The 23,218-nt window shown below is 35.0% G+C and overlaps 1 long non-coding RNA gene across 2 annotated transcripts; it reads left to right on the plus strand.

Annotated features, from left to right (window-relative positions):
* The first annotated feature begins 1,868 nt into the window (after nt 1-1,868).
* On the plus strand, nt 1,869-23,218 carry LOC112654050 (uncharacterized). 2 transcript variants are annotated; one of them, XR_003132680.2, is made up of 5 exons: nt 1,982-2,099; nt 3,882-4,014; nt 4,735-4,756; nt 20,836-20,891; nt 22,715-23,218. It is a non-coding gene; the product is annotated as an uncharacterized LOC112654050 (long non-coding RNA). The 2 variants fall into 2 exon arrangements; XR_003132679.3 differs by lacking the exons at nt 1,982-2,099; nt 3,882-4,014 and adding an exon at nt 1,869-1,967.

Below are 23,218 nucleotides of genomic sequence, written 5' to 3' on the forward strand. Positions count from 1 at the left end.
TGTTGAATTGAATCATCTTTGTACTCCCAGAGTTTTCTTACTACTTAAGAATAGTGGAGATGAATTTTTTCATTATTTTTAGCTAGAAGTGTCTTAACTGATACAAAGACTATTTAGAAGACATTGCCTCTTTTCTCTAAAGCTTAGTGCTAGTACTGCAAGCCTGAAGAGGCAGATGACTTAGCCTAGATTATATTACTCACAAAAATCCTAATTTCAGGAAATATTTTATTTAAACTGGAATAAAAAAGTTTTTTTCACAGTAGTGCAATCCTTTTGAAGTCATGAACGCATTATTTCTTCTTTCTTACCTAGAGCAGTGATTCTCAAATTTTAACATGTATACAAATCAGCTAGGGTGAGACTTGAAATTTTGCATTTCCAGCAAGCTTCAGGTGATGTTGATTCAATTGGTCCATGGCTCAAACTTTGAGCACCAAGAACCAAATGGACTTCAGACTTCTGCAGATAGTAAGATCAATAAAAATCAGTAATTATTGAATTATGATCATATATTATATTATATTCAAAAAGACCTAATGCATATATCTACATGAAACTACCTCCAAACAGATCTCTATGTTACTCATTGATTGCCACCACACATGTGGTACATTAATCTCATTACATTAATCTCATCTCAAAAATTTCTTATATATAATGGGAAGAATAGAGTGCTGGAGGGGAAACTTCTTGATTAAATTTTCTTTTCCCACTTAATTCAATTTTACTGAAATAACTGACTATGCAAAAGTGGGAAAAACCATTACACACAAACTGGGCAAAATAAACAAACCCAAAATACACAGTTTATAGGAGGAAGCAATGTGCATAATATGGTTCCTCAAATAGCTTAGTCTGTTTTTCTTGGAGAGTTTTAACTGGGCCCTTATCCAAATGCTTTCATTGCTCTAATTAGTTGTCAATGTAGTCTAGATTCTCTTTAATTATTTGTATTGTTCTTTTTGTTATTTCTTGAGCAAAATGGTACTTTCAACTGTGTGCTAAAGTGAAAACCTATAAAAATGGAGAAATTTTATAAAGATGCAAATTTTGTGATATGTTCCAAATGAGTACTCTACAGTGTTTCTTCCTCTATATTTGAAGGAAGTGGTATATTTTGAATGGCAGATCATTATACTATAGCCACATTTTGGGAAATGTAAGGAGATATGCTTTCCTCTTTTGCTGCCTTCACCCATTTATGTAAATGTTTAATACATAGATATATTATAAACATTTATTTCAAAATACTTAAATGACTCTCTAGTAACATTAGTTGGAATAATTAGGAGCCATAACACCTTAAACAAATATGTCTTAATGCAACAGAAAGTTATTCAATCATTCATGTTCCCAGTGAATGTGCTTCTTGCAGGATAGAATCTCCCCTCCAATTTGTGCTTTCAGGGATAGAGTTTTTCCATCTTTTAGCTTTTGTTCCTCTGTAGTCACCTAGTGAAAGATAAAAGTGAGAGTAGCATATGCCAAATCGTTAAAAGCCCTATCACTTCTGCTAAATTTCACTGTTGAGAACTAGTCACATACATAATAGGAGAGCTTGGAAATGAAGCCCACAGGCGAGTGGCTGTTTCCTCGCACTAATTCAACACCTTGGAAGGGGAAGCACAAATTCTGTAGACAGCCAGACATCTTTGCAATAGTATTATTTGTACATTACATGCACTGGGCTAGGTGAGTCACTGGAAAGGTGGGTGACACACTGAGCATTACTATCTAATAAGGTAAGCAGGAAAAAAAAAAAAGTAGTGGAGTGTGGTGAATATAGTGAGTGTCTGACCTATCAAATGGTGCCCCAAAATATGGAGTGACCCAATCTAGTGGAAGCTGGTAACTTGGGTAGTAAAATAATTCACTCAAGGCAGAACAAAGGAGATAGAATCTTAATGAATATGCAACAATGGAGTGGTGGCCAAGACAGCAAAGGAGGGACTATCTGCTATGAGGTAGTGGATGGGGGTTGTATTTAAAGTGGGAGGGTGCAGAGGTATGGAGGTATATTGAGTTTTCCCTTTTCTGGTAACTGCGCTTAGCTGTACATAGCTCATTGATTTGTTAGGATCTATGGTGATTTCAAGGTGGGTCACTTAGTGAGATTGTGTTCAACCAGGGGTTTGAGGTCACTGAGCCCTTCTATCTTACTCAGGTTCCCATTGTTCAAGCCTGTTGCCCAAAAACAGCCTCTGGAGTAAGTGCTAGGAGTTGAAAACATAAGAAAACATGTTTAACTGGAAAATTTGCTTTTGAGTAGTGTGTACTGGTGACATTAGAGGAGACATTGAATGGATTTAGGAGAGAGAAGATTCAAGAGGAAGCTATAGTTGCTTATTAAGTTTTGATAAGTGCTTAAACTTAGATATGGGAGTGTGAAAAAAGATTCAAAAGACATTTATTCAACAGAATCAAAGAGTTTGTGTATAAGAGAGGAAAAAGGAGAAGTTACAGTAGGCATAATATAAGGATGACCTAGAGAAACCAGAGGAGAATGATATTGATTTTTATAGGGAATAAAGAAATCTGGGGATCCCTGGGTGGCGCAGCGGTTTGGCGCCTGCCTTTGGCCCAGGGCGCGATCCTGGAGACCCGGGATCAAATCCCACATCAGGCTCCCGGTGCATGGAGCCTGCTTCTCCCTCTGCCTATGTCTCTGCCTCTCTCTCTCTCTCTCTCTCTCTCTGTGAGTATCATAAATAAATAAAAATTAAAAAAAAAAAAGAAATCACAATTGGTTTTGAGTGGGTGAATGTTAATCAGTTCATTTAGAAACATACGGTAAAAATATATGAAAGGTAGGAACATTTTGGTTCTTGTAGCACAGGAGAGTTATCAGAGATTGAGATAAAGAGAGGATTCAACAGTATAAAATGGTAGCTAAAGCCAATAGGGAGTTGAAATTGTAAGGAAGAACATGTATAATTAGAAGAAGCAAGGACTAAAGACAAAACCAAAATATAGTCTGCAAATGAAAATGACTTTGAATCAGAGAGGAATTAGATTTACTACCAGATTTCGGCTCATTAATAGAAGGTAGATCAGGGGATCCCTGGGTGGCGCAGCAGTTTGGCGCCTGCCTTTGGCCCGGGGCATGATCCTGGAGACCCGGGATCGAATCCCACATCAGGCTCCCGGCGCATGGAGCCTGCTTCTCCCTCTGCCTGTGTCTCTGCGCCTCTCTCTCTGTGACTATCATAAATTAAAAAAAAAAGTCCTTTATGGTTTGTCTCCCTCTCTGACTTCTTCCCATTCAGTTTAAAAAAGAAAAAAAAAAAAAATAGAAAGAAGGTAGATCAAAAGACTTAGTCTTTATTTTTTTATTTTTTTATTTTTTAAGACTTAGTCTTTAGTGAAGTAAGTACAGTTGAATGAATTTTCAATGCTCTTTAGTGTTTTGTTGATTATAGACATTGTGATGGTTATTATTATTTTTTTTAGAGTTGGGGGATGAAGGGTCTAGGGAGAGAGAATCCTAAACAGGGCTCCATGCCCAGCACACAGCCTGGCATGGGGTTCAATATTACAACCCTGAGATCATGACCTGAATTTAAATCAAAAGTAGGACACTTAATGACTGAGCCACCCATACACCTTGTGATGGTTAATTTTATGTGTCAACTTGACTGACCCGAGGGATGTCCAGATACCTGATTAAACTTTATTTTTCGGTGTGTCTGTGGGAGTGTTTCTAGAAGAGATTAACCTTTGAATTGGTGGAGTCTCCTCCAAATAAGTGGATATTATCCCAACCTTTTAAGGCCTGAACAGAACAAAAAAGTAGAGGAAGGTTGAATTTTTTTCTCTCTGCCTGTTTGAGCTGAACATCTGTTTCCTCTTACCTTTTAACTGGAACCATTGTCCTATAGTTCTCAGGCCTTTGGATAAAAACTGATCTACATTACTAGCTTTCCTGGGTCTCCAGCTTGCAAATGGGAGGCTGTGAACTAACTTAATCATATAAGCTAGTTTCCTATAATACACCACTTTATGAATATAAATGTAAGTATAAATGAAATAATATTAATAATATATTTAATAATAATATATAATATATAACCTATTGGTTCTCTTTCTCTGGAGAATCCTAATATAGACATATTTAATAATCAGTGGAAGTCCTATCTCCTCTCTTAAAGTATGTATATATGGATATATATTCATTGTTCTGACATTTTTAATGATTTGATAGACTGCTGAAAACATCATAATAATACATGAATTCTGGGTTAAGATTTCTGGCATTGTGTAGGGCTTAAAATATAAAATAATAAGTTCAAGTTACTTTGGTAACTTGCTTCTTATAAGGCAAGGAAACTCCTGAATACATTTTTATCAAGTTGCAAAATTTAAAGGAGATTCTATGAACTTATTGTGTTGACATAAAATCTTTCCATCAGAAGATTCAAGGATATAGTGAATTTAGAATTTTTAAAAGATATTTATTTATTTATTTATTTATTTATTTATTTATTTATTTATTTATGAAACAGAGCAAGAGAGCAAGATAGAGAAAGATAGAGAACAAGCATGAGCAAGGGAGGTGGGGGGAGAGAGGGAGAAGCAGACTCCTCTCTGAGCAGGAAGCCTGATCTGGGGCCTGATCTCAGGATCCTGAGATCATGACCTGAGCTGAAGGCAGATTCTTAACCCATTGAGCCACCCAGGTGCTACTGAATTTAGATTTTTAAATTCCATTCACTTTGATTTTCTCTTTTGTAGGGAAACCCTGAAATACGATAGGGTAAGTAAAAATGCATTTTATGTTGTTTTAGAGCTAGGTACATCGTCTACTACTTCTTTTATAATGACATTGTCATCTCCATTATTTTTATTTCATGCTTGGTTTATTTATAAAATGCTTCATACCTTATAGTGACTTTTCTTCCCTTAAATTTTCTATTAGTAAAATTTAAATTCTATTTTTAGTTTTCTGATTTTTCTAATGATCTTGGAAAATGGTATTAGAATGGATTGTTAATGCTCATTAAAAGAAAAAAACTTTTCTGTAAAAAAATGATGTAACAATGCCCAACATAGAGATAGCATCTATTGATGACTCAGTCAGCTAAAGGAAAGCTAAGAGACAGGAGAATTAGATTGATTTAAATCAGGCTGAGAGAGTGTTTTTTTGTAGTGTGTATTCCAGTCTTTTGTCCATTCTGATTTCAGAGGATCAAACTAACTGGTAGTTTACAATTTTCTAGAGGGATGTATTCCTTTGATTTTTGCCTTACTTCTCCAATGCTACAGATTATACATAAATTAATATATTTTACCTCTTTCTGACAGCCAGCTTAATTCATTTTTATATAATATGGATGATTATAAATTGTAGTAAATTCATAATTTAAAATATCAGCTACTTCCAATTCTTGGTCATTTTTCACATCTCGGTGAATAGTTACGTTTTAGTTGCTCATTTTTATTTGTCATTTATTTTGCTTTGTTTTGTTTTGTTTTGTTTTGTTTTGCAATTACTCAATCAGAATGAGCAATCACTGTGCACTTTAACATCCAGGGTGGCAGGCACTTGGATACTATAACAGAGAATTAGTCATTATACTCTGTGATGAGTTTATTATTCCATCCTTAAATCCCAATGCAAGATCTCATTTCTATTCCCACCACAAGTACAATAAATAGGTTCCTGATGTCAATGGCTGTTTGCATAGATATTATTTTACTTAATTTTCATTAAATACTAATCATTAAATACTAGTGTTTTACTTAATTTTCATTAAATACTTGTTTGTTATCTGTATATGGTAGGCACTGTGTCAGGAGCTGAGAAATAACTAGACCAGGGTACATACACTAAGTTCTAGAAGAAACATATACATTTATACCCTCACATTATAATGCAAATTCAGATTTTAGTACCCATTCCTTTGACTAGTAGTTATTAAACATCTTTTACCTTTCCAGGAGTCCACTCCCAGGCAACATTCTCCAGGTTTTCTTGATCTAAAAAGACTGGTTTCCTCTTGTAGAGTTAATTTTGTACTTTGAGAATGTTAACTTATTTTTTAAGACTTTATATTTTTAGAGCCATTTTAAGTTCACAACAAAATTGAGAAGAAGGTATGGAGGTCTCATGCGTGCATAGCCTCCTTCACCACCAGTATGTATATTTGTTACCAAAGATAGATCTACACTGATATATCATAGTTACCCAAAGTCCATAGTTTACCTTAAGGTTCAGTCTTGGGTTTGCACAGATCTCCAATGACATATATTCATCAGTAGGTTGTCATACGGAGTATTTTTACTCCCTTAAAACTCTTATGTGCCCTCCCTATTAGTTCTGCCCTCATCCCCTCCACTCCTAGCTCACCAGTGATCTTTTTATTGTCATCAAAGTTTTGCCTTTTCTAGAACATTATATAGTATGCACCATTTTTAGTTTGGCTTCTTGCACTTCATAATAAGCATTTTAGCTTCCTCCATGTCTTTTCATGGCTTGATAACTCACTTCTTTTTATATTGATGAATAATACTCTCTTCTCTGAAGGTACCAAAATTTAAATATCCATTCACCTACTGAGGGACAACTTGGTTACTTCCAAGATTGGCAATCATAAATGAATCTGTTGTAAATATCTGTGTGTAGGTTTACGTATGGACCTAGATTTTCAACTCTTTTGAGTAAATAACAAGAAGCATAATGTCTGGGTACCATGATAAGGATATGTTCAGTTTTATAAGAAAATGCAAAACTCTTTCCCAAAATGACTCTACCATTTTCCATACCTACCAGCAAGGAAGGAGAGTTACTATTGCCCCGTATCTTTGCCAGGATTTGGTGCTGTCAGTGTCCCAGATTCTGATTAGATTTGTAGTGATATCTCGTTGTTGTTTTATTAATGCTATGGACACCTTTTCATAAGCTTATTTGCTATCTGTATATCTTCTTTAGTGAGGTGTTTGTTATGGTTCTTGGCTTATTTTTTAAATGGGCTTTTTTTTCTTATACTTGAGTTTTAAGAGTTCTTTATTTTGAATTGCACTCCTTATATGATTTTTCTTTTTGCAAATATTTTCTCTCAGTCTATGGCTTATCTTCTAATTCTCTTAAAATTATTTTTTTCACAGAGCAGAAATTTTTAGTATGAATAAAGTCCAGCTTATCAAATTTTTTTCTTACATGGATCATGTCTTTGGTGTTATATCGAAAAATGTATCATGATACCCAAAGTCATCTATGTTTCTCCTCTATTATCTTCTAGGAGGTTTATAATTTTGTGTTTTGTGTTTTAACATTTAGATCTGATCTACTTGAGTTAATTTTTATGAAGAGTGTAAGTTCTGGGTATATATATATATATATATATATATATATATATATATTTAGCATGCAGATGTCCAGTTGTTCTAGCATCATTTGTTGAATAGACTGTCTGTACTTCACTGTATTGACTTTGTTTATTTGTCAAAGATCTGTTGACTATATTCATGTGGGTCTATTTCTGGGCTCTCTGTTCTATTAATCTGTCTATTACTTTGTTAGTACCACACTATCTTAAATACTGTAGCCTCTATAGTAAGTCTTGATGTCACATACTTCCTTTCCTCTTACTTTGTTCTTCTTCAATATCATCTTGGCTATTTTGGGACATGGCCTCTCCATATAAACTTTAGAATCAGTTTTTTTTTTAATATCCATAATATAACTTGCTGGGATTTTGATTGGGATAGCATTGAATTGTTAGGTCAAGCTAGAAACAACTGACACAATTATACTATTGAGACTTCCTATCCAACAATATGGACTAGCTCTCCATTTATTTAGTTCTTTGATTTCTTTCATCAGTTTTCTAGTTTTCCTCATATAAATTTTGTATACATTTTGTTAGGTTTATACCTAAATATTTCATTTTTGATGTAAATGATACTGTGTTTTTAATTTCAAATTCTACTTGTTTATTTTTGGTATACAGGAAGGCAATTGACTTTTGCGTATTAAGCTTGTATCCTGCAGTTCTGTTATAATCACTTATTAGTTCCAGTTTTTAAAAATTCTTTCAGATTTTCTGTGGAGATGATCATGCCATATGTGAGCAAAAACTTTTTTATATCTCCATCCCAAATATGTAGGTCTTTTTATTTCCTTTTCTTGCCTTGCTATATTAGCAATGACTTCCAGTACAATGTTGAAAAGGAGTAGTGAGGAAGGACGTTCTTGCTTTTTACCTGGTGTTTGTGGGGAAGCTTCAAGTTTCTCAGTATTACATATGATACTATCTCTGGGATTTCTTAGATATTCTATATCAAGGTGAGGAAATTCCCCTCTATTCCTAATTTACTGAGAGTTTTTAACATTAATGGATGTTGGAAGAGCAATCACTTTTAATAGAAGAATGGCAATGGGGCCATTTGAAAATACAAAAAGATTTGTCTCTATGTAACTGGACTGGTGACAATTCCTTACCCTAAGAGAGCATACTAAACATATTTAACAATAAGATTAGAACATAAGTAATAGGATTTTTAAGGCTTTCAAATTCTAAAGGACAATTTCAAAGATTTGATGGAAAGACAGGTATATACTACTAGTGTGAGATGAAGTCTTTTCTCTCTTTCTTTGTTTCTCTTTCTCTTCTGATCCCAAACCTTTTCCCCAATATGCACTACTTCTGTAGAGGAAGGCTATTGAGGGAACTGTCAAAGACAAGAACTAAATTTGACTATGTGTTCATAGAGTGAAAGAAATGCTTTATACATGAATAAGGAACAGGCTAAAAATTCTGACTTTTTCATGGCCTTTATTTTTGGGATTATTTTCTTCTGGTAGATGCTGGGAATGATTATCTAAGTGTCCACTCCATTTTCCTTTTGCTGCAAAAGCTTGAAAAGTAAAATCATCTACGTTAACAGCTAGGAATAATCAATTATATGCATTCAAGTGAGGTTTGAAAATAGGAATAAGAGCTATGTTGTTGCTCTTTTGATTATTTTCTCCTCATCGTGGAGTGGTGAATATATAATTTACCTCTCACAGGCCTGCCTGGTGGAGGTGAAGGTTATGTATGTATCTTTCTGTGATTCAAAACCTCACCAGAGTTCTATGGAGGAGCTTGAGAAATGAGCAAAACCTCTTAGTCTGTCATTGAGCTGAACGCATTTATCTTTAAGTACTGAATGGAACCTATAGCTGTTATGCCAGAAGGCTAAGCAAAGTGTATTTGATGTAGGGATTCTGTACACTTCCCTCTTATTTTTCTACACCAGGAAAACATCCTTCTCTTTTGTGCAACTGCTTTTCTCATACATGTTCTTTTACTTCTTTCTATAATCAGACAGATAAAAGACTAGATTCGGAGTTCCTTGAGGGCTTAGGTCAAGATTTTTTACATATTTGTGTTCACGGTACTGTGCTGGACACATCATGGAACTCAAATAATTTTTGAGTGAGGAATTGGTGAATTAATGAATAATATGCATTAAAGCTTTTGGATTAGACCATTCTTTGAACTACCTGCACTTCTGCCTTCAAAAATAAGTATTGTGGGTTTTTTTTTTTTTTGTAATTTCTAAAAAAGTATAAGTCTTCAAATTCTATAGAGGGTAGGAAAAGTGTTTTAAAATAGTACAGTATAAATTACTTAGCCAACCTGAAGAACAATAAGAAATGTAGTAATTTTCTTCATTTCATATCTATTGATTTGTTAAGGGGTTATGTCAAAGTGTGGGTCGCTACCAGAAAGGAGTTGTTGGCCTTGGAAATGTAGATTCCTGGTTAGTTTTTAGTTTTGGACTTGTAGATTTTTACCTTTTTGCAGGAATTTTATTTACTTTTTGATTATTTATTGCAACACTTATTCTTGTGGTCTAAATTCACTTATGTTCACATTTCCTATTTTCAAAAGTGATTTAAATTCAGAACTAAAGGTTGAATAGGCCAAAGGGTTGCAAATTCGTGTGACTCATCACTACTTTCTTGTTTATGACATCTTCCCCTTCACAGCCTTATGAACCTGAACTTATACAGGCTATAGCATAAAAGCTGAATTAATATTAAGAGTTTGATCTCTGCATGTCTTATTTTGTGGCTCAAGAAACTGAAGCAGTTAAGCTATATATTCTGCATAGAGACCAGAAAGCATAACAACTTCAAAGGAATATACATACATATAAAAATGTGTATTCCTTCTTTAAAAGCATTCCATATTCCATGAGAGCAATCCTATCATTTTTCAAATTGGAAAATAGCTCAGGGCTTAATGATTGCTGTTTGAACAAGCAATAGAAATTCATTTCATACCCTATTTTTGGCATCTTTTTTAGAAGGCAACAGGAAAACTTAGACATACAAGTTATATCATGTATGTTTTGTTTTATTATTTATTTTTTCCTACCAAGTATAATCTATTTTTCTCCAGTTCAAACTAGCCTAGACAGTAAGGGTATATTATTGATAAGAAGAAACTGTCTTTATTTTATTCTAATTGCAAATCAGAAGAAATCCAGATACTCTAATTGCTCCTGACCACTTTCAGAAGATCTCAGGGACATTGCCACACTTACTCTCCAAAATCGTCCTCTTATACATTTGTATATGCTGTTTAAAATGACCTGAAGTAACTTCTCTGAAGTGGGTAGTTCACATTCTCCTCTTCACGTATCACACATTTTAAAAAGCATATTTCAGTAATGCAGAAAAGACACAGATTTTAAAAATCTCTGTGTATGAGATTTTAGGTGAGTTCCTGGGAATAGATAAGATCTTAGGCCAGAAGTTCATCTTTATAGCTTTATAGGCCAGTAGTTCATCTTTATAGCATCTTTCTGCTGATCATTTGCTTTTAGGCAAAGCATGCAGATCCTAAGCTCCTTTCCCCTTTTGGTAAAAACGAAATGGTCCCTTCTGCAAATGGATGGCTAGAAAGCCTGCTACAAGGGTATACCACAAGGGGGTGAGTTTTCTGTGGGGGTGTAGCTGACACCAAGCTAGGGCGCGCCCCCATTTCATTTGAGAATGCATTAATAAATTACTCATATAAAAGTGGTCCCTTTTTTGACCACATAACTGTTGGCAATTTCTTTCTAATTCACTAGAATACTAACAAAAAATATCCCGATACATATAATATGTTCATTTTGTTTTCATTAAGCTTGCATACACTCACATGATAATTGTGTAGTCAGATGACTTTTTTAGTCTTCATAAATCTAGCTCAACAGATGATTTTTTTCCCTTTCATATTGGCTAAAAAATAACTCCTTATTGTGGTTTCAAGAAATTCAGCTAGGTTTAAGGAAGTATAAGTAGATATTATGTCTATGTGCTACACAACTTTAGCTCAACAAGTAAAATGCACATGAAAAGGACTGAGATTAATAAGACTTTGGGGCTTAATAGAGATATAGTATAGATATTACACTATCTGAGTGGAACAGAGTTTCTGCTTTCCAACTGAAATTCTTACATCAGTGTAGTGCTTTTTAATGGCTAGATGACTGGGTAGGTAAAATACTCCCACCTTCTCTAAAGAAGAAGAATGACTTGCTTCTAGCTAGGAAGTAAAGTTCAAAGTCACAGATGCCTTCCCTCAACTATGGAAAGAATGCTTGAACATATTTTTCTATCTTGAATTAAATGTTTATTGATTTTCTCATTTTAACCCGGAAGCCAACTGTCTTTAAAAGAACTTTTTTCCCTGCATATGTGGAAGCCTCCAATTTACTCACATTTTATTTGCAAATATCTACTGGAAATCTGGGTGCATGTTATTGGGCACACAGCATGAAGCTTTTGAGCTAGATGCAATTTTAGTGATCATTTGACTGAATGTCATCACTTTACAGATCAAAAAAATTGATGCTGATGCTGAGATGGAATATGATATATCCTCAATGTTACACAGTTAGATTTGTAGCAAAACTTAAATTTGAACTCAGATCAATGATGTTGCAATCATTCATACACTTTCTTGTGCTGTTTTCTACCCAAAGTAGTGCAAATATGTCAGTTCATATACATAAGTGAATGATGCTGAGTAAGTCATTTTTATTAGAATTTACTCAAGGCTACTTAACTGGAATTTTTGCTTTATTCTTATAGTTTTAATATATGGGTAGAGTTGAATAGTTTAAGATGTGGGTTCAGTTGGAACCATGATTTGTTGTCAGAGCAAAAAAACTTGTACATAAAATTACATCATTTTTGAATGAATGAAGAGAAAAAATGTGATTCACGCCCAAGGACTTGGGGAATCAATTTTGTTTGCAGGATTATTAAAATTTCACACATAAAATTTAAAAGAAACTAATAATTCATTAAGTTGGTCTGTATGTATGTATTTATTTTTTTAAAGATTTTATTTATTCATTCATGAGAGACACACAGAGAGAGAGACAGAGACACAGGCAGAGGGAGAAGCAGGCTCCATGCAGGGAGCCTGATGTGGGACTTGATCCTGGGTCTCCAGGATCATGCCCTGAGCCGAAGGCAGATGCTAAACTGCTGAGTCACCCAGGGATCCCCAAGTCTGTTTTTATATTTCCTTATCTTCAAATGCTTTTATCTTTTCTTTGAGGTAGTCTTCAAAATGTAGCCGGTGAGTGGAAAATGATGATGTACCCAAATAGAAAGAAACAAAATTGCCATTGCATGTTTTTATAACGTGGGACAATATGGTACTTATGGAAAAGTTGCAAAATATGTGAGCCTTAAATATTCCCTCTCAGGTTGATCAATTTATTATTTCTGCATACAAAAATAAACTACTCAACTTGTCCTTTTCCCTGTTTTGATCCTTTTATTTTGATCCTTACCACTTTTCATTTATCCACATTTTTGCTTCAGTGCCATTTGCTGCAAGAGATGATAATCAAATGTATGGGGTATTTTATGTGATTAGCAGGAAAGGCAATTATCTGCCTAGGAATAAATGCTACCGTCTTTTGTATGCAAAGAAGATAGTGCACCAACTGTAGTATTTACTCAACTGGCAGAAAACCAATAGATGAACATAATTCTCCCAACTTAACATGGCCCATCATCATCTAATTTAATGTAATATTTCTTTGCTCAACTAATGATTATGGTGATGATGCTGGAAAATAAATTTTCAATTTATATGGTTCTAGCTGCTAAAGATTGATTGTAGGCTAATGTCATTTATGATTACAGAATCTCTATTTGAATATTAGTTACTGTGGTTCTGTTTGCAGCTCTACCATTGACAGTAGCACATTGAACATCCAGGGACATGTCATTATTTAGAAATATTCGCTTAAGATGATCCATTGGTCAGAAATGCTAAAAGAGGGCACTTCACACACAACTATGGACTTCAGGTCTATATCTCATACTGAAATCCACAACGAGTAGAATATAGCAAGGAATTCTGAGTTTTTAGATAACTGAATTTGTCAACATATAATTATCTGACTTTGCCAATGATTATTCCATTTTAAACATTTCAGTCTTTGTTGAGACCTCTGTGTGAAAAGAAGTTCTAAGAAATAAGTAGATGAGTTTATTCATCTTTGAGGATTTATTTTCAATCTACAGATGCAAAGGAACTAACATCAGACTATTGCTATTAAATTTTTAGAAATACTACCCAAGCAGTAAGATTTCCTGACCTTGCAGGCTAATAAAATGTTTTAATGTATCAGAATCAGCAGAGCATGTGGGCGGATAAGTCACTGAGCTAATTAGTCATCCCTCTCCCAAGAGCTGTGTATGACTTAGTGGAGTGTGTTTAGCATTACAAGTAAATCAACATTGTTGCAGCAGGGAAGCATCATTTCTGAGTCATTTCCAGAACTCTGCCACCTTGACTTTCCAATAAAATCTTCCAAGTTTATGATGCTTACAGCTTGTAAAAAGGGATGTAGCAGGAAGGAAAATTGATGCCACACATAATCATATGATAACCGTAGTACACTAACTTTAAGAATCAGAATAGATTCCCGAGTAATGAATATGAAGATGCAAATATGTCAGTTCATATGCATAAATGAACAATGGTGAGTAAGTCATTTTTATTCGAATTGACCTACAGCTATTCCACTGGTATTTTTGCTTATTCTCTAACCCTTACAGTTTTAGAATGTTGGCACAGCTGAATTGAAAAACAGCAAACTTGATTTATAGCTAGAAGTGGTTGAGATTGACTTTCAGGCAGGTCTTTGTATAGGAGTAGCAAAGAGAACTTTCATGGCTCTCTTTGGAATTCTTCCAAGGAGCAGGAAACAAGTGATAGTAGTAACACACATTTTCAAACTTACTGTATAATTATATTTTAGTGCCTAATTTTTACTTATGCATTTGTACTTACTTATTCTACATTTTACTCACCCCCTGAGTGAGTAAACCCATAAGGCAGGCCAGATAATTTTAATTTTACAAATGGAAAATGAGATACAGAGAACCAAAGTCTATTGCTAAAGATTATGTGCTTGAAAGTGGCAACCCCAATATATTTAACACATGAATACAATGAAAAACGGATTAAAAGATTGCAATAAGGAAGGGTGAAAGAAGCAGTTCTCTGCTATCAATATTTTCTCTCTCTCTCTCTCTTCAATTATTTCTGTCCTTTCATCTTTTAAATAAGGCAAACGTCTCTGATCCTAAAACTCATTTCCTTGAGTATTTTCTTCCACCATTCTATTTATTCTTTCTCTTCAATTCTAACACCTGAAAAGTACAAACAACCATCAGTTTCTCACCAACAATTCCCTTTGAAAACATTTGCAATCTGGCTCTTGCCTCTCACTACACAGAAATTGCTCTCTTGATAGTCACCAGTGTTTATCCTTTACTCCAATATTTGGTTCTTCGTAATTCCTCATTCCTCCTTGAGCTCTCTGCAACATTAAGAACTCTTGAAAATTTGCTGATTTAAACTCTCCCTTATCTGGAGTTAAAAGATGCTGCAGGCACCTGGAAGAAAGAACATTTCTCAGACACCATGTCTTCCAGATCTTTAAACAAATCATTGTTTAAGTTTTTTCTTTGGATATCTTTCCTGTTTGTTGATTTCATATATTCCTATGAGCTCAAATGTTACCTTACTGGGTTCTTCCAAATTTCCTTTCTCAGCTTTACTTTGCTCTTGAGCAACTGACCCATATTTCCAATTACCCTATTAGACATTTTCATATAAACTCAGTTTAACAAAAGCTAGACTTATTATCTCATCTTCAAGACCATCTCAGTTATTATTCCATCATGTACCAAATCCCATAGATAAGAAACAAAACAAAAATTAAACAAAAACAGGAAAACAAAGTTGACATGAGTCATTTCTTCGATCTAAGCTTTTATCATTTCCTTTAGATTCTATTTCCACTCTGACTCTTGTTTGTTCTTTTCATTCTATTTTCACTATTTCTTCTCTATGTCAGTTCTAATACTTGTAATAATGAACTTCTGTGTTGTCTCAGTTTTTTAAGTATAAAAAGGGGTTGTTAGTATATTATGCTTTATCACTGTTATGAAGTGAAATAACTGGGTATAAAAGAACACCTAAATCAGAGCCTGGCACAGAGCAATTACTTAATACATGTTAGCTTTGCTGCAACCACTATTACCACTACTACTACAACCAGGACCAGCTATGTAATTTGTGGAGCCCATGGAAAAATGAAAGTGAGTTTCCTTGTTCAGTAAGCAGAAAAAATGTTTAAATCAATTTGTATTACTTGACCTGTTTTTCACATTTCCAAGTTCAGTTTCTGTTCTATAGAGTGATGAAGTTAGCATCAAAAAGAAATTCATCAGACACTGGTTGAAAGTTGTGAGACAGATTTTAATCAAACTATTGCAGTAGTGGAGAAACTTCCATGTAAACTGGGCTCAACTCCATCAAAACAAAAGAGAGGCGGCTTTTAAAATGCAGGAATGTGCTAAAGGTAAAGTACTAAAGGGCATTAAAAGGGGTTGCTCATTATGTCCAGTCCATCGAATTTGTTAATTGGCACTGATTTGGAGGAGAAAAACTTTTTATATCTTTAGAACAGGATATAGTTTTGCAAAGTGGAGAAAGTGCCCACCAAAGTTAGATATACTTTCCCACAGGAACTGGGAGACAGGAGAGCTATCTACCTGGATATTTGCATTTTAAAGAGATGGCCCCCAGTTACTAAAGGAGACATTTTTGGGTGGTAGAAGATTTTTTTTACCTCAAAGGGAGAATGAAAGGATTTATAATTACAAGGTTTTTTTTTTTTTTTTTTTTTTTTTTTTTTTTTTTATAGTAATTGCGTTAGGAAACTAGAGAGGTCAGGGGCTTATAGTCAGGTTTTGACTGGACCAAACTGTGTTCTTTTGTCAGCTGTATTAATGCTTTCTGGAGAAACAGAATCAAATGGGATACACACACAGTCACATATATATGATTTATTATAAGCAATTCACTCACATGACTAGAGAGGCTAAGGAGTCCCAAGATCTGGAGTCTGCAAGCTGTAGATCCAGAAAGCCAGTGATAGAGTTGCAGTCTGAATCTGAAGGCCTGAGAACCAAGAGAATTGATGGTTTATGTTTTAGCCTGAAAACTAGCAAGCTCAAGACCCAAAAGGAGCCAAAATGTCTCAGTTTGAGTTTGAAGTCATGAACAGATCAATGTTACAGGTCAGGGCAGTGAGATAGGATGAATTGCCTATTATTCCAGGGAAAGTGAGTGAGCTTTTTGTTCTGCTCATGCTTTCATGTGAAGACCCCCCACATTAGGAAGAACAATTTTCTCTACTCAGTCACAAGCTAATTTCATCACTAAACACCCTCTCAACCAAAGTAATGCTTCACCAAACACCTGGGAACCCCATATCCCAGTCAAATTACCTCATGAAATTAAACATTAAAACAGTGTTGGCCTCCTCAAGTACACATTTTAAGAGGGTGGTGGCAGCTATGGTTATCCTAGGATGTGGTCTTGGACCAACAGAAAATATGCTAGAGTCTGGCTAATTCTCTTAGTGTGGGGTGTGTTGGACAATGTCATTTGTGCCAAAAGTTTTATAGTTCTCAGTAGTCAAGTGGCATTATTATTACATAATCTCTCATAGGAAAGTTTCATGAGATTTAATTGCAAAATTTTAAGCCACTTTAAGATTCTAAGAAAATATTAAATGAATATTTATTTTGATAAAGGTAATAAGTTAAAAATAATTACTTTGATTCATATACCCTTTGGAGAATTGTAAGTTTTGGAGGTGGACAAGTTTCTATGTTTTGAGGGACTATCGATTCAACTTATGTTGTTTCTTATATTCCAATTGTGGCCTCATGATGTCTTTACTCACACCTTGCTATGTATGTGAGCTTGGGTACTTTGAAAATATGAGCCTGATGAACTCAGTAATATGCGATTGTAATTTTAGAAAACATTCCTCCGGCAGAATAAACAGAGCCAGTTTTATGTCATCTATAGTTTCTCCTTTAAAGATCAATGTTCTTCAATTTACTATTATTACATACTGAGATCTTGTTATAGAATTTTATCACTATAATTAAATGAATAATGAGTATACTAAATATTTAGTTAGTGTAGACATAGCAGCAGGTACTATGGAAAACAAATTTTCTCTCATCTTATACGCACACCTCCTAACAAAGAGCCCTTCTTAATTTGAAAGCCCCCTTTTCAAGTGTAAATACTTTTTTCTTGTCTAAATAAATCTTCAGACTCTAGGTAAAATATTTAGGTTGTGTATCCAGCATTTATTTCACCCACTGTAGGTTCCCTAAAGTGTCTGTTGTTGATCCTTCTAAAACTGTCTCACATGATAGGAAACAATTAACAAATACACCCTCCAAGGGAAGTAATCCTCAGTATTTTGTTTTATGTCCTTTCAGATCATCCAGCCTTCTAATATTTTAACTTATATCTGTAGAATCAAGATTATTTATATAGTGGACTATGTTTCTATTTAGAAGGGATAATTACTTAAGTTATGAAAAATAGATGAATTTCTAATATTTCAGACATTTTGAAGTTTTTATATACTTTAATTATTCAACAAATATTTATCGAGTTCCTATTATGAGTGACAAATATATATTGAGTGCCTTCTGATGACAGAGATATAGCAGTCAATGAAAAAGAACAGGCCTCATCCACAGAGAGCTTTTATTTTAGTAGAGAGAGACAGAGAGAAGTCAGATAAATAAAGCCTATGATGAATAATAGGTGTTATGAAAAGAAAGCAGGAGAACTGATAGATGGAGTCTTGGTCAGGTTACCATTTTTAACAGGTGAACAGGGAAAGTTTCACTCCTAAAATGATATTTTGGAAAAGAATTATGAAAAATGAAGCAGCAATCTTTAAGGAAACCTAGGAGAAGAGGATTCTAAGCACAGCTTATAGCAAGTCTGAGTGTCCTGAGGCAGAAGTAAACTTTGTGTATTGGAGGGATAGCAAAGAGGCCAATGTGACAGGGACAGAGTAAACCATTGAAGAGTGGCAAGAAATGAGCTCTTAGGTAATGGGAGCCAGATCACACAGGCCTTTGTGTACCATGAATAGGATATTGCCTTTTACTTTTTAATTTTTTTAATTTATCTTTATATTGGCATCACATGTCACAGAGCCCAATGCCGGGCTTGAACTAATGACCCTGAGATCAAGACCTGAGCTGAGATCAAGAGTTGGATGGTTAATCGACTGAACCATCCAGGTGCCCCTCTTTTGCTTTGAATACCACGCTATTTAAGTATTTTTTTCAGATTAGTGACATATATGGCCTACATTTTAGAAAAATTTCCCTCATAGCTGTGTTGAAAATAGATTAGAGACTGAATCTGCAAGTATTAAAAAGGAGTTAGACACTATTCAGACAATACTAGCATGGACAAGGGTGCTAACTGCAAAGGTGCTAAGTGACTTGATGTTGGTTTTATTTTGAGACTAGAACTAACTAATAAGGATGGTAACATGCAGACATTTGACAAATAGCAGGATCAAGAAGGAGTCTGAGATTTTTGGCCTGGAAAACTGGAAAAATACAGTTGCCATTTTCTAAGAAGAGTAGAAAAGGTAATATCATATGTCCAACATGTTCTGTATTAGACATGTACTTTGAAATCCTATTATTAATCTGAATGGAAAGGTAGATTAGGTTACATAAAAGACAAAATCCTGGCTGGTTGCATACCCTGAGTTGTCAGGATATCAATGGTACTTAGAACAAAGAGATTGGATGAGTCACCAGAGGAGTAGAATAGAGAGAAAACAGAAGAGATCCATGGACTATCCTCTGAGGCCCTCCTAGTGTTTAGAGATTAAAGGTATAAATAAAATCCTGCACGGTAGGCTGCAGATAGTAAATCAGAAGATTGTTCTGAGAGCCCTGTGAAGAAATTTTTTCAAGGCTGAGTAAATGACCACTGGCCATTAGATTTAGCAATGTAGAGATTGTTGGTGACTTTAACAGAAGAAGTTTCAATGGAATGATGGGGTGAAAGTCTGAACAGTTAGTTCAGAAGAAAATGGGAAGAGAGTCAGAAGATCCAGTAAGTATGCAAACTCCTGAGGTGTTGAGGTATGTTGTTATCAAGAGACAGTATTATGCTAAGCAAAATAGTCAGAGAAAGGCAAACATATGATTTCACTCATATGTGGAATTTAAGAAACAAAACAAACAAGCAAAGTGGGGAGAAAAGAGCGAAGCAAGCCAAGATACTAATTCTTAACTATAGAGAAAATACTGATGGCTACCAGGAAGGGATGCATTTAATGGGTGATGAGGTTTTAGGAGTGTACTTGTTGTGATGAGCACAGGGTGTTGTATGAAAGTGTTAAATCACTAAATTGTATACCCGAAACTAATATACACTGTGTGTGAACTAACTGGAATTTAAATACAAACTTAAAAGGGACCCCTAGTGATGTGGGATTAAGAGTTTATGGGAGATGGGATAAATGGTAGCCTATGAATTGAATGGACATAGGAAGAATTTTCAGTTCTGTTTGTATATATCAAAGAAAATTCCTTAGGCATCTCAATATAATTTAGAAAGTCAGATAACAATTTTATCATGACAAGTTATCTGGAGAGCACAGAAGAAACAGTAACCAAGGAGAAGTCAGTATATAGGGCTGAAAAGCAGTGGAGACTGAATATATTTCTGGAAAGCTCGAAACTGAAAATTAAGAAGGTTTTATCTGTCTTAAATTTAAAGCTTCATTTTCTAAGCACATGCATACATATCATCTTGCTGTATGTTCTCAAAGATACTGGTAATAAGTGAAAGGTATTATACTCTCATACTGAGGCAAGAGACTGCTTCTGAAGTTAAAGGGCTTGACTTAATGTTTCCAACAAGTTTACTTTTACATAATATACTAATGTCACAGCATAGACTAGAACCCTTAGCTTTCCACTCTAAAGAGTATATATGTATTCTAGGAAGAGGACTGGTAAAAAAGATAACTAGTCATTCAAAACACATGAATGAAAAATAAATAAATAATGAAACATATGCAAGTGTTGGAGAGGGTCATTTAGAGGACATGGCCACAGGTTGACCCATGAGCTGAATCTGGACAGTTCGGAGATCCCCAGCCTCTCCTGTGCTTGTGTGCTTTGCTTGCTGTCCTCTTGCTGCAAGGTGCCCTGCCCAAGGGCACAGCCTTGAGGTAGTAACATGTTGTTGGAATGATCTGACCAGTATATGATTGAGCGGAGTTAAGGCCTTGGTATAAACTTTTAAGATTCCATCAGGAGGCTGCCAGGATCGACTCATCTTGTGGTCACCCAGGACAGGCCTCCTAAGTAAGTTCCCTTGCTTATTAACCCTGCCATCTACCAGTCTGGTGAGGTCTGCATTTTTCTTTGATCTCTTCCCACCCTTTGCGTTCCAGAGCCCATTTCGGATTTCACCCAGGAAACTCCTGAAGTTTTGAACCAACAGCAAGAGGTAAGTTGAAAAACATAGTAAAATATATTTATGGCAAAGCAAAATGCAGCTAAGTATAGTTTTCTGTAGGAAAAGATCATAAATAGGGACATCAAGGGAGATTTCTACCAGATGGTTTCTAGAGCTACGGATAGAGCCAAAGCATCTCGGAAAAGAATCCAAGATAAAATTAGTTTAAGAACTTTGACAGGGAGTTAATTATTGAATAAACTCTGTGTTATCTATTGTAAAGAGGGAATTGCTGTCCTTGTTAAACAGATTTTTTAATTAATAAGGAATGATCACATACACTGTACAGGGGGATTACCAATTTTCCAAAGAATTAGAAAACAATAGAATGCACTTAACACTAAATTAAATCAAACACAATTTAATCATTATAATGATTCCAAAGTTTGCTAGAAATACTTTACAAAAGCAAATTAGAATGTGACACAAATACAAGTATATACAAGTGCATGCATGGGGTGGGGGGGAGCTAGTAATACTGAAGCTCATATCACAGAAAATGTATGGACATGGGAAGTGTTTGTTATGTAATACAAGAGGATTACTTATGAATTAATTAAAACCACTCATTCATCATTCATTCATTCATTCATTCATTCATTCATCTCACATTTGTTGAAAACATGCAGAAAACTTGGCATTGCATTAACTGAATTGTTATTAGTAGGAATGGTATTTACAAAACTTTCTATCTTCAGGAAGTTGACCATGTACTTTGGGAGGCAGGAAAGTAAGTAGGGCAGATAAAAGTTTGTGCTTGATGATATGGAAACACCATACCATCAAGAAGATGAGCTATTCAGTGTAGTCTTAGGTTGGAAAAAAATTAAAGAATTTCTAGGGAAATCCACATTGCTAAGTGTGAAATCCCTGTGTTTCTGGACTTTCTGAATACAAGAGTGTATTTAATGGGAAGAGACATAAGTGCCTACAGTTGAGTAAGAAGTAGAGGTGTTGCTTGTTCAGAGTACTCAAATATAAGAGAGGACAATCCTTTCTGCAAATCTGGTGGTGATAACTGAAAAGGTATTGGGAATCAGTTTTCACTGAGTTAGTAATGTCAGGAGTAACTCATTTTTTACTTAAAGAAGTAATGTGTTTACATGCAACTGTGGTCTCTTTATCAATGGCTTCTAAGGCCATTGAAGTTCAGCTGCAAAATTCATAAGAACTCACATATAGAATTCCCAGGTCGATAAACTAAGGTATGTGGGCAGAAGGATTTAAGAGCTCAGGTGTTAATCCATAATAATGATTTATGTATCATCCAGGGTCCAGTCAGGAGGTAGAACTATGACAGTTTTTGTTTTGGTGGTGTTTTGGTTTTTGATGAGAAATACTTAAATATAAAGATTTGCTACTAGTTTTCAGAGGACTGAAAAGGCAGGAAGAAAATACTAAGGCATCGGAGATAGTAGTTCCTGGAAGATAATTCCCTCCCAAGGCTGAGGCAATTAAAGTTTGAAATTATTAATACTTCAGACATAGAGGAGGGAAATTGCAGAGCTGAAACTCAGTGTCTGCTAATCAGATGTCTAAGGAGGAGTTCCTGCTCCCTCTTGAGAAGCTGACACCTCTGAAAAGGTGTGATGAGGTTGGTTCAGAAAGGTTTGGAGAGTGCAAACGGAAATCAGCTGCCACTACTGAAATGAAAATGTCACTGTCAAGGGTGAAAAATGGTTGCTGTGGTGACCAAGAGCAGCAAGAAGCCAAAACAGGAGCAGGGAAACAAACAGGAAGGAGTGAGCCCCTCCTTTTCCCCTTAAGTCTTCCAGTCTTTTTCTAAGGTCTTTTCTAATATCTTCTATTGGCAGAGACTCACGGAAGCCAGCATAACAGAACAGAAATAAGATGGGCAAGCCTCAGCCCCAGCGTCGCACGCAATCCAGTGGTTTGTGCTGAGAATCCTAACAATAAGTGGGACAACAGAAATGAGCTCTGAAGTTCACCCTAGAAGTGAACACACTTGAACATACTTTTTCATTAGCTGGATATGTTTTAAGTTGCAGGATGAAAGTGGAATTTCGTGAAGAATTTGCTTCTGCTCCCATAGAACTGAAAGTTGGTTACTCAGTCAATACATTTACAATGTTAAAATGCTTAGTTTGACAAAAACTGTAAAATATTGTCAAATAGTGTCTCAACTGACTTCAGAAGACAGAAACCGCAGTAAATGGATGCTTCTGTCTTGAAGTTATTTAATTCTTATCTGCTGTTTTCTTAAAGATTGGTATTTAATTTTGTTTCTTGGAATTCACTGTGAAAGTTTTGTCTGAATTAGGGATAGAACATAAAATACAAAATATATATCAAAACAA

This window comes from Canis lupus, chromosome 3, assembly GCF_003254725.2.
Source record: "Canis lupus dingo isolate Sandy chromosome 3, ASM325472v2, whole genome shotgun sequence".
In the NCBI taxonomy this organism is placed as follows: Eukaryota; Metazoa; Chordata; class Mammalia; order Carnivora; family Canidae; genus Canis; species Canis lupus.